This window comes from Lissotriton helveticus, chromosome 1_1 (genome assembly GCF_964261635.1).
Source record: "Lissotriton helveticus chromosome 1_1, aLisHel1.1, whole genome shotgun sequence".
Taxonomy (NCBI): Eukaryota; Metazoa; Chordata; class Amphibia; order Caudata; family Salamandridae; genus Lissotriton; species Lissotriton helveticus.
This window is the reverse complement of record NC_136057.1, coordinates 803584163-803597600: the sequence shown is the minus strand read 5'-3', so window position 1 is coordinate 803597600 and position 13438 is coordinate 803584163.

Below are 13438 nucleotides of genomic sequence, written 5' to 3'. Positions count from 1 at the left end.
GTTACTGAATCTTATCAAGAATCCTGATACTGCATAGTGACTGTGAGTTATCCCAAGTGTACTTAGGAGTCATTCCCCAGTAATTTTGAGATTCTACAATGACAAAACATGAAGTCTTTGATAAGACACTGATTTGGACACTGCTGGCAGTAAGAGAAGCTCGTAACAGAAGCTTAGCAGTACGCCATCTCAGAATGATGCACAACATGCTGTTGACATGTACATTCCAGTTCTAAAGTTACTCATGAAACTGTGACTCCATTGATTGAATTAACCATGTGCCCGATTTATAAAAACATTAATTATTTACAGTGCTTAAGAATACAAAATGAAGTGCTATAAGATCTAATTTTTAGGACACTAATGATCTGCCAGTAAAGTGTACCAGTTTGTGATGCTATTCCCTGTGTAGGTATATGGAACAATACAAACACTAGTGTCAAGACCCACTGTCACACTGCAAAGACAGATGGGTGAGAATCCAGGCAGAGCCTAAGGGATGTAGGTGGTGCCTTGCTGCGGCTCCGTGTAACTAGGAATCCATTCCAAGAGGCTTGGCCTCCATAACTAAAGGTGTTGCTTAAAACATGAAAACTAAAATTGTGTGCTTTACAAAGCACAAAGTGTTTTGGTGCCTCACTTGATTTATATGTATTGCATCCAGACATATAACACAACAAGACATATGCCTAAAAAAACAGACAGACCTATTAGCTTAGCCTGTGCTTGTTAACAGTATCAAATACATGCGCAACAACATTGAGCTTGTTGTAAATAATTAGAAATGAAAATGTTTATATTCTGAACATTTGAGACTACATTCAACATTACTAAGATTTGTGGAAGGGGTGGCCTTCGAAGTGTCTCAATCACTTCTGTTCCTCTTAATGACACCTCTGCCATCTCGCGCTGTAGACACTTACTCCCTCCCCCCCACATCTTTCTGAAAGCATCTGCATCTCACACTTCATCATTTCCCTCTTCACATCATCTTTTCACTCTCATCTGCACATACTTCTGCCCATCTTCCCACTTCACCATCCCCCCACATGCACAAACCACCAACTCAGCTTTAAGTACTGCATTTTATTTTCATTTGGCACTGTCAATATTTTAACAACTGTGTACCTCCCTCACGCACTTTGCCATAAAAATCACAATTTAAAATGAACATGTGTAACCACTACTCTGTGCGCTCCGCAGAGAGACTAAGGATTTAATATGCATAAAGTCTGAACAACCTTATGTGTATCTAAAAGGCACTGTGATTCATCCATTCTAACTTCAGTCTCTAGAGCCCTCACGTGTGCCCTGTTATGAACACTCAACCACAGACAGAATTCACCCTTATGTGTAAAGGCGACTCGATAATAGAGTCATTTTGCATGAAAAAGCTAAAAAAACACAACATATGGAAAAAAGCAAATGCTCTTAGGAAATGCAAATTGAAGTTAAAATGAAATATGGACAGGATGTCATCACTGTAATGGATCACCTCAAGGCTTTCTTTAGTTGATGTTGTGAATTTGAGCATTGTTTTTGTCTGTAAAGGACATGAATTTAAGACCCGATAGGGACCTGTTTAAAAGACAAGACCGTTTTCAATTACTGCCACATGAGACCTGACATGTCCTAACCAACTTAAATCCCTGCAGGTGGCACACTGATGGCAGTGAGTGAAGGGCAGGAGCTCAATCAGATCTGTGCCATTGGCCGTGATTGTGCATCACACACATCTCCATAGGTCATTCTGCCATCCCCAGTCCGGTGGAGGAGCCATTTAAAGTTTGAGTCAGAGGCCTGGCTCATCCCTAGGTCCTCTTGGACCCTCGACCCCAAAACGAGCTGAGCTTTCATGTGGCGTCTGCCTGCCCCCACATCTACCCTCATGCATCAAGAGTTAACACTAACGCACTGACCTCTGATGTAAAACAGACTCTAGCAGCTACATTTCACAATTGCAAACCAAAAATCTAGGTTCAATCCCTGCTTCACTTTGATGCAACTAACCATATTTTTGATTGGTGTTTGCTGCCACATATTTTCATGGCTCAGTTCCTGCACAGGTTCTTAGTTAAGTCAGACCCATGGCTCACTTATGGCTTACCTCTCGCTGTAAATATGTGGGCTCACCAACCTCTATCCTATCTGCAGCAACCCCAACTTGATGTCAGTTTGGCTACAAATGGCGGATCCGACTGCCTTTGCCGGGTCTAGACCTGACTAAAATATTGTTAGGGAAAAAAGCACCCCAAACAAATGGATGTCGGTTCACCAAAATACAAAATGTGACATCACACAAATTTTATCCCATGATGACATCTAAAGAAGTAACATCACATGATTTTGTATCTTATTGATATCATAGAAGCCATGGAACTTTTCAACCTGATGACATCATAGAAGTTGAAAACAGCAGTGAGTGCAATTTGAAACAATAAGTGCAATATGAATAAAATAAGTTTCTAATGCAGATAGCACACACATATTAATTAGGCTGCTGCTATGATATGGCGATGGTGCAGCTATAATATGTCATAGACAAATCAATATCTTTTAAAGGGACAGTTACCATGTTTGAGAGACAGTTGCAGGGTAATTACAACTTTAAATACCAACACACAACCATAAAATGCATTCACAGCTCCATACTCCTCCTGCTCTAAATGCCTAGGCACAGCCGCAACTGCAAGATTCCCACAGAAACACAAACAGGAACAGCATGGACGGTAGCACTGCAACCTTCTCTCACACATGAAAAGTGGGTGCACAATAGGATCCATAATAGGATCTAAGTTAAGCCTAGAATATTATGTAGAACTGCCCGGCCTTCTAACTGCCGGAAGCAGTAGCAGCAAACTGATTTAAAGATGTTATAGCTGACCTTTGAAGAAAGCTAATTCACTTTGAACTTATGTTTTTTCCAAACTATTTTTATGCTTTAAGGTTAATAATATAAGAATAAAGATGGTTCGGTTACAACGACATCACAGAACAACAGCTCTGTGAAACATAATATGTGGGTAGGTGTCTAGATTAATATACACCTCTGGGGAACTAATTGGGCGTGGGATAGAGGAGAGAGCTGAAGGAAGGAACGGAAGCCGGGATGGCGGCACCCGAAGCTAGTTTGCTACAAGACTTAATCAATCCGGTTGTCATGGGGAAAGGGCAATTGCATCTCTCCTTTAAAATTACGACGTGGAACACGGAGCCCCGACCCTTTGAACTTATTATGCTATCAAAATTGAATTAAAGGACGAAGCCTTGCAGCATAAATTCGGCAGTTTCTGTGCCCATTTAGATCATCCTACAGGAATCTCAAGCCACATGACAGGCCAACACTGCTTTACTAAATAGGATACCTATGTCCCTCCCTATGCATTAAAATATTGTGGTGCACACAGGCTATTTTAGTGGTGGTAGTTATGGAAATATGTGAGCTATAATCTATCAAGGGATTTATAAAGCGCGCTACTCACCTGTGAGGGTCTCAAGGCGCTGGGGGGGGGAGAGGGTCGGAAGGTGCAGCTCCGGTTCAGTCCAAGGGCCAGGTCTTGAGGTTCTTCCTGAAGATGTGGAGGGTGGGAGAGCGTCTGATGTTGACAGGGAGCTCGTTTCAGGCCTTGGCCGCGATGTAGGAGAAAGCTCTTCCGCCTGCTCTGGTGCTGCGGATGGGGGGAAGTCTCTGCGAGGGCACGGTCTGCGAAGCAAAGGCTCCTCTTGGGTACGTGGAAGGAGACTCTCTCATTGAGGTATTTGGGTCCGATGTTGTGGGGGGATTTGTAGGCGTGGGAGAGCAGTTTGAAGGTTACTCTCTTCTCGACGGGTAGCCAGTGGAGGTCTCGTAGGTGTTGGGTCATATGTTCGTGCCAGGGGGTTCCAAGGATGAGTCTGGCTGCGGTGTTCTGGATGGTTTTGAGCTTGTAGAGAAGGGTTCTGATGATTCTGGCGTAGAGTGCATTGCCGTAATCCAGTCTGCTGGTTACGAGAACGTGGGTGATGGTCTTTCTGCATTCTGGGGGTATCCATTTGAAGGTCTTGCGCAGGATCTGGAGGCAGTTAAAACTGGTGGAGGCGATGGAGTTGATCTGGCAGGTCATGTTGAGGGAGGAGTCAAGGATAATGTTGAGGTTCCGTGCTTGATCTGTCGGGGTGGGCGGACTCCCGAGGGCGGAGGGCCACCAGGTGTTGTCCCAGGCAGAGGTGGAGGGTCCGAGGATGAGGACCTCTGTCTTCTCTGAGTTGAGCTTTAGGCAACTCTTCTTCATCCAGGTGGCTACGTCCCTCATTCCTTCCTGGAAGGAGACTCTGTTGTCTTTGGGGGTTTTCATGTGGGAGAGGATGAGCTGGATGTCGTCGGCATAAGATACTATGCTGGGCCCATGATGTCTGACGATGGTGGCGAGGGGGGCCATGTAGATGTTGAAGAGCGTATGACTGGGCGACGATTCTTGGGGGACCCCGCAGTTGATCTGTGTGGGTTTGGAAAGGAATGGAGGGAATCTGATCTTCTGGGTGGGGCCGGAGAGAAAGGATCGGATCCAAAAGAGGGCAGATCCTCGTATCCCAGTGTCATGGAGTCTGGCTGCCAGAGTGCAATGTGAGACAGTGTTGAATGCTGCGGAGAGGTCCAGAAGGATGAGGGCTGCGGTGTGTCCCTGGTCTAGAAGCATGCGGATGTCGTCCGTGGCTGCGAAGAGGGCGGTCTCTGTGCTGTCGTTGCTGCAGAATCCCGACTGGGAGGCATCTAGGATGGAGTACTCTTCAATGAAGGTGGTCAACTGGGTCTTTATGAGTCTCTCTGTGACTTTGGCGGCAAAGGGGAGGAGAGAGATGGACCGGTAGATTTTCAGGTCTGTCAGGTCGGCCATAGGCTTCTTGAGGAGGGGTTTGACCTCCGCCCATTTCAAGTCCTCAGGGAAGATGCCGGATTTGAAAGAGGCGTTGATGGTTCGTCCTAGTTCGGGTGCGATGGCAGTAGCAGCCCTGTGGTAGATGCGTGGTGGGCAGGAGTCTGTGGTGGCTCCTGAGTGGGTGTTCTTCATGGTCACAGTGGTGTGTTCGGTGGCGGGATTCCAGGTCATGATGATTGGCTCTTTGTCAGTGGTGGTGGTGTCAGGGGCGGTGTCCGGGGTCTGTTCCCTGAAGTTGTCGTAAAGGGCCTTGATCTTCAGATGGAAGTAGGAGCGGAGTTTGTTGCAGAGTCCCTTGGATGGCCTGATGTTCGTGGCTTTGCTGGGGGGTTTGGTGAATTGCTGAATGACGTTGAATAGTTCTTTAGCATTGCTAGCGTTGGTGTGGATTTTGTTCTTGATGAAATTACGCTTAGTGTCTCTCAGGTGCTGGTGGTATGCCTTCAGGTCAATCTGGTACCTCTTCCGGCCTTCCGTGGTCTTCTGGTTTCGCTAGGTTTTCTCGAGGCGTCTGCAGGGGCGCCAGACTACTTGGAGTTCGGTGGTGAACTAGGCGGCCTTCAGGGGGCGTTGTTTGCCGGGGTGGTGGAGGGGTGCGATCTGGTCGCCGCAGCTGGCGATCCAGCGGTGCAGCTCCTTGGCTGAGGAGTTGGCGTCAGTTGTGGCACAGGGAGGATCTAGGAGGAGGGTGGTGTTAAGATGCTCCTCTGTGATCTTGCTCCACTACAATATTTGTCATCATTAAGCACTACAATATTCAGGGGATCACATTCTGGAGTGTAGCCTAATTTCCAGTCTAAACTTCTCAGTTGCATTACGCCTACTTTGAAGCCAGGTTGCATTTTAGCAAATTAAGCAGCCAAATATAGCAAAAAGTTAGACCCTCCGGTATATATTAGCATTATAGTACAAATATATTTTAAAATATGCCTATATTTAGAGAACCACAACCTGTTTTGTAACTCTCCAAGCAGGCTATCTACTTAGCTGTCGTCCTTGAATTCACCAAAGACAGCATGGATAGTCACTCATGAGAAGCACAATTTCCAGTATTTCTAAGCCTTTAAAAATAAATACAGACAGGAACACATTGTTTTCTGCTAGTATTTATCTGTTAAAATCAGTCAAAACTGAAAAATGGGGAGCTTAGTTATAAACTGTCAAAATTCCCCTTTTGACCGGCCTAAATCTTCCTTTTAAATATTATTAGTTCTCCCCTATTTAGGACTTATTGTCCATAATGGAAGAGTGCAAATATTCAAAAGTAAGGCATGTGCTAAATAATGTTGAACATGTCCTCACAGTGAAATATTCCCAAATGTGATTTTCACTGTGGCAAGGCTGGCTACGGCAATAGGAAGCAAACACAAGGAGATGATGGATGGAGTGCTGATACTTTTCAGACACTCACCCCCAGTCACAGATCTGGGTTGAATCCATCATCATTATTTAGCTCACCACCCCAGTTTGGACCAAGCCATATGCAAATCAGTCTTGACCTTGTGCCTTGTGAGAACAATCCAGCCCGAACTGCCAGACCAGGTCCTCCCTGGACCGGAAAAAACAAGCATCCTGAGACCGATTTCTGCCTTAAGTTGGCAGGGTATGCCCAGACGTGTGTTCCTTACTCACTTTGCCACTGGAGTCAAGCTAGACTGGTTGATGAGCGGTGTTACCCCGAAACCAGTCCCAGGATGGGTGTTTCTGGTCGAGGGAAGACCTAGCTTGGCAGATGAGGCTGGACTGTTCCCATGAGGCACAGGGTCAAGACTGATTTGCATATAGCTGGGTCTGAACTAGGGTGGTGAAGCAAGCTAAAGAACGATGATGGATTTAATCCAGATCTGTGACTGGGGGTGAGTGTCTGAAAAGTTTCAGCGCTCCGTCCTTCATCTCCTTGTGTTTGCTTTGCTGTAATAGGAAATGATTATGTTACAGGGATACATTTATTATGTTGTAATTGTAATTGCATTTATATAGCGCTTACTACCCCTGAAGAGGCTTTGAAGTGCCTTGTGCCAGGCTGTATGCTGCTCCAGAACCCAAGGTTAGTGGTTAGCCCATTCTAATTGAGATTTGTTTTGTACGCTTAAGCACAAAGCGTTACATGCAGTCATCCCAGTTTCTTTATGCTGGACTAAATAATGGATTGGTTAGGTGTGATCAGTAGTGGGGGGGGCAAATAGGCAAACATGCATGTGTCAGAGTAGGTTGTGCTCAGAGAGAGAAGGCATGCAGAGAGTGGAAGGGAAGGAAAGGAACATTTGAAAGAGAGCAGAAAAAAGAAAAGGTTGCAAACAGATGTTTAATTAAAGGTCTGTTTTTAATGCCGGCTTAAAGAAATGTAGAGAATATTTTTGAGACAGCATGTAGTTTAAGGATGCAAAAATGTAGAAGGAAATAGGTACATGATTCAGGTAGACCATCTCTCTGCTGCTAGGCCACTGCTAGACCACCGCTCCAACAAGGCCAGTTGATATGCCCAATGGGTGAAAGTGGAAAATATTGGCTGAATGCTCATATATTAAGAAATATCAAGAGCTTTAGGTTGCACTCAGAAGAAGCAGTAACTTCAGGAACAAAGCAGTGTGATGATATACATGGGAAATGGAATACACATTGAAAAGGAGATTCTGCAAATGCTGGAGTGGCTATCTTCTGGTGTTCATTCTCAGGTTTTGTTCACAGTATTAATTACTAAGCAAAGTGGGTTCCTTTTGAATGCCTTTTGTTTGCCCTGGCAGCGGATGAAAGGTGAGGACAGCTTCCCATACAGTTGAAGTGTATTTACTTCATTCAAATGGCTGGAAGGCAGGAGATGCAAACACTGGTGTGAGTGTAGGGATGCTGAAAAGGCTCCCTTTACACATTCAATGAGAATTTTATTAGCAAATGGCTGCTGGTTAGACTTTCTGAGGCACTTCTCTTTTTGTAGATACTATAGGTGAAGAAGGATGGAGCAGCAGGTTGAATGGGGGTCTTAAGGAGAGGGCAATACTTTTATCTACCTATAACATACTTAAGTGCAGACCCCTCACACCTTTTTGTGCTGCTGTCTTGGGTGCTCCAGGATGGAGATTGCTGTGCTGTGAGGGGCATCAGTATACAAAGGTTGCGTCTGGAGAGAAGCCGGGAAACACATTTGAAAAGAGAACCACCCAAACTGATCTAATACATTCATGACAGCAGTGTTTTTTTGAAGCATCCTTTATATGAAGCTTGCTCTCAATGCCTTAAACCTCTATGAGACCACAAACCTCTTTCACAAGGCTGATTTACTTTGATGGGGCCCCCACACAGCCTGAACACCAGATGAATTAAGCAAAACAGCAAAAGAGCATTAAGCAACCGATTGACACAGAGCATTAAAAACAGCGCTCGTTTTTACTAACGTGCTAAACTGGCAACCTAATTGTGGAAGGAGCTGTCAATACACCAGGACCTCTGCCCCTCGAGCACTCTACCTCCAGTGAGCTATGAACCTTTCCCTGGTTCCAAGCATCTGGGGCGACACCTACCTCTGAATGGGTTCCGCTCACACTCCCTCGGGGGCGAAACGTTTCCAAACCCTGGGGATCAGCCCCCCACCCCCCTTCCAGGCCCCCGAGGCCCCCTTCCAGGCTGCGATGCCAAATGTCTGGGGCACACCCAGACATTTGGCATCGCAGCTGAAACTCCTAGCTGAAATGTCCTCTTTTCCCTCCAGCGATGTCTCCGACTACCCTGCAGAGTCAAGCCCCCTTCACCATCAGCCTCAGTTCACCGGAATTGAGTTTACCCATCACGCACAGCCGTCCACCCTAACATGAATGCCCCCATCTTATAAATTGTATCCACTGCCAGTCTCAGGGCCCAGGCCCGGATTCCCGAGGAAGAGCAATGTCTCAGTATATACCCGAGTTTTTAACTTTAACGGGGCCTCTACACTTCTTGACTGTGTTCTTTTGTAAAGAGCATGACGCAAGAAGTTCCACATCAAAGTTACTAGGACAATCTAGAAGACCATGTTCTGCTGTTAAGAGCATAGACACATGCAGTGCCACACCTAAGTTACTGGCAACTAGGAAGAACATGGAGATGGTGCACTGCTCTAACATAGAAAGATGCCACACCAAAGAGGAAAAAATGAAACTAAAAGTAGCACAAGAGAAATCCTTACCTCCAGGAGACAGTTCGGTGTAGGAAGCGATCTTTGAGAATTATGGTCCTGATACCTACAATGCAAACAATGCTTAGTCAAAAATCCTACTAACCCCGCCAATTAACTACAGTAAAAATATCTTTGTCCCTTGTTGCAATGAATTAAGCTACTCCCCTCTCACCAAAGCCTATGCCACAAAGGCCCTCTCCCTTTTCCCTCTCCCACTGAAAACAGATGGTGCAGGAAACTTGGAGGCAGAGCAGTCCGGCGATTCCCCAGCAACAGAGCCTTCTTACCTCTGTTCACTCTAGCCACCATCACCACCGATAGGAGCATCCCAGAGAGAAGGCAAACGGAAACAGGAATTAGTAATACGGACGGCTGGCGGCAGGTGGACAACAGAACAAGGATTAGAAAAGCCAATAGGTCTTGGCAATCCGATAGCCATTGGGGTGATCAATATTAATATCTTTGGGCCATGTTGAATTGCAGCACATCTGCTGTTCAGCATTACTGAAAGCGAAGTAAAAAAGCATGAAGCTTGAGCCTATAGATGTGTAGAATGGGTGTAGGTGTGAGCGTGGGAATTAACTGGGTGCATAATAATGTTTTTGTTGCGAAATCGTTACAACAAATAAAAAGATCATGCCTATTTTAAAATGCATTCCAGAATATTCAGAAAGAAACCATCTGTTAGAAAGGGGTCTTTAGTTGGCAGAGGTTTGCACCCTGTCCAAGAAGGAGCCATCACTCTAGTCAAAGTAAGTCATATAACCTGTGCTCATCGTCTGGTAGCTTGGCACAGAGCAGTCAGGCTTAACTTAAGAGGCAATCTGTAAAGTAGGCTTTCAAACCTGTCTCAGGCCTGCCATTACAAGATCTGTGTGTGCAGTTTATTGCCACTTCGACTTGGCATTTAAAATCACTCCACACCGCAAGACCTGGTCTCACCGACACCGCTGGACAACCGTCACCGGGCCGTTGCCTGCACCGTGACTTGAGGGCACCCCACGCCGCACCACTACACTTTACATCGCAACCGCGTCGATTGCCATTACTGCCCCACACCAACCCGGTTGGCCAGAACCAAAGGTAATGTTTATGAATCTGCTGTCACTAAAGCCCATCGCACCAACGCGGTAGTCCGGAACTGTCCGCTGTAGCACCGGACGGAGCTACCATCTTCAAGGAACTGCATTTTTATTTTTGTAAGTCATACTTGCAAAGTGCTTATTTTTGATTACTGTATGTTGGTCTTTCATCACTTTGGTCTTGTTTGCACAGATAAATATTGGTTATTTTTCTAAAACTGGTGTGGTGTCCTTCTGTAGTGTTTTCACTGATTTACTATTAGTTATGTGCAAATGCTTTACACACTGCCTCTGAGATAAGCTTGACTGCTCGTGCCAAGCTGCCAGGGGGGGTGACCATGTTTTTTTTTTAGGAGTGTATCCCCTTATCCTGACTAGAAGGGCCGCTATTTGACAAAGGTGAAAACCATTGCCAACTAGAGACCCCCATTTCTAACATTGGTTGTCAGCGGTGAGGATAGTACTTGCATTTGCTGCATCTCACTGCTGCCTGCATTTGCTACAGTATGTGAAAAGGTGGTCTTCCGGCAGCTTGAGGCTTTCGTTGAGTCCTCGGGGGCTCTCCATTCAGCGCAGTCAGGCTTTAGAGCTTCCTACAGCACGGAGACCGCCCTGGTGGAGATGTCGGAGGCTATCAGAGAGTGTCTAGACAGAGGCGGCAGAGCGGCCTTGATCTTACTTGACCTCTCTGCCGCCTTCGATACAGTGCCCCACCAGAGGCTTCTTGACAGACTCTCCGCTGTAGGAATCTCGGGTCTGGTCTGGCAATGGATTAAATCCTTTCTGGACTCCCGCTCTCAACAGGTCTGCATGGCCCCATGTTCCTCATCAGTCAGGAATTTGGAGACAGGGGTGCCACAGGGATCGACCCTCAGCCCCCTTCTCTTTAATATCTACCTGACGCCACTTGTCTACCTGGCTGAGGAATTGGGGGCCAAGGTGATTGCGTACGCAGATGATACGCAATTACTCTTTACCTGGATTGATGCCACCTTGAACACCGACATGGCTCAACTATGCTTAGCCTCGGTTTTTCAATGGTTGGCCGAGGCTTCCCTCAAATGCAATGAGGATAAGTCAGATGTCCTTCTCTACGGCGAGTTTCCAGAGGACTTTAGGACTCGTGTGTGGCCTCCAGGCTTTCCTTGCCCGGTTTCTAAATCTGGGCCAGCAAAGAATCTGGGCATTTGGTTTAGCGAGGACCTCAGCTTCTCCGACTATATAAAAAAGCTCACGGGCACCTGTTTCGGGACCCTCAAAATGCTCAGGAAGTTTTTTCCCCTGCTTCCGAGGGCGGCAAAAGAGATGGTAACCTGCGCCCTGATTGTTTCTAGACTTGATTATGCCAATGCTCTGTTTCTGAGGCTGCCAGCATATTTGCTGCACAGGCTTCAAATTATTCAAAATGCTGCAGCTAGGCTCCTTTTCAATGCGCCAACGCGTTCTAGTGCGCGCCTGTATCTACGGGAACTGCATTAGCTTCCGGTAGTACAGAGGGTGCAGTTTAAAGCGCTTACACTGGCCCACAGAGCGCTGCATGGCCTGGGCCCCATTTACCTTAGGAAGCACTTTGCCTTCTATGTCCCTAAACGCCTCCTGCGTTCAGCGGCCCAACGCCGGATGGTGGTCCCTCGCTTCCGCAGAGTCCGACTGGGCGGCAAGTCTCTCTCGGTCAAAGCGGCAGTAGCCTGGAATTCACTCCCCGCTGATCTCCAACACATCACGGAGTTCCGGATCTTTAAGAAGCAGCTTAAAACGCACCTCTTCAGCATGTTTTACTAAACCCCTTGCTGCCCTCTTTGATCTATCCCGCGCCAGGACACTCAAGAGTAACAGTGCGTGCTACAAAAACCGCTATAACATAACATAACATTTGCACCTGACCTACAGTGATTGGTGTAGACTACTACTATATCGCAGACCATTACGAACCACATACTGCTTCTTTTTTGGGGTCCATTTTTGACCTTGACATTTGTTGGAAACTTGGACTTTCTATTGCATTACACATAAGTCAATAGCATCACAAGTGGATATGCTCAGTCAGTACTCATTAATGGTTTAATATGTAATTTAAACAATATAATGGTTATTACACTTTAGTCATGAAAGGTTGATGTTTATGGGATTAGAAAAAGGACAAACCAAATCCCAAAGAAGGAAATAGGCAAGTACATTTCTTACCATGGTTTCTGCAAAATTGACCAGTGACCACAATGCTGGCCTAAAGGTTAAAAACATGCGAAATGCATGACCCGGCTGGGCATACAATGTTTTTATAAAGGATTTTATGCGCCTTTAGATTACCCCACTGGCAGGAAATGATACATTTGGATTGATAACAGGTAGAAACTTCTTACTCTCTTTTAAATTGTGTCTTAAAGTCCTCTTCAATGGTGAGAATGGATTTTAAATTATTAATTAGAAATGGCACTTTTAGGACGATGACATATTTCTGTATTGCGTTTCTGGGAATTTCCAGCTGCCTGGGCTGGTGATGGCTCTCCTACTGCACAATGCATATTGGAGCCAGATAGTGCACAGGTTGGCTGGGGAAGAGTTGGGCCCTGCAAGGATTACACTTCAAAGGGTCTTTCTCCAGAACACAAAAAGAGACCCGACACCAGCCTTTGTGTTACTAACCTGGCTGGAGCCACACCCAGGAAAGGGGGAAGTTAGAGAAAGGGGGAATACCCCACCCATAAGCAAGGATGAGCATAGAAGTGGCATCCCAGGACATGGAAGGGAGCAAGACTTTGGACATAGACAGCAATAGCGGCAATACCATTTACAGCTAAAAAGACAAGCCCTCTAATACTCTAATGGACTAAGGACTCTACCTACACTTGACCCCAGGACTAGTAGGTGTCTTCAAGGGCCAGTGATGCTGTTCCCCTTATTCCCCCTGAGGACCAGTTGGGGGAAGACTTGGACTCCACTGTGCCCTCCTCCTCCCAGATGCCTTGCAAGATGGCCAGGAGCCACAGGGTCTGTGGAGGGCAAAGCAGAGGATAAGGCTGGCGCAAGGCGCCAGTGAAATTAGCTCCCTACAGAGTGCTTCATTCTTTATGCCAGGAAGCCAGCTGAAACTGCTCCTGGCAATTAGATCTCACCGGTAGGTGTAAAATGAGACCCAAATCATTGAGATCAGCCAAATGGGGCCACAGATATTCATATTTAAAGTTTTCAAACTTTGACTCCCTTTGAGAAACTGAGCTCATGCTGCTCACCGCAATTTCCAAGCAATTCCGCCACACCCCCTGGAGGACCATTGCCTAGGGTTTGTGCAA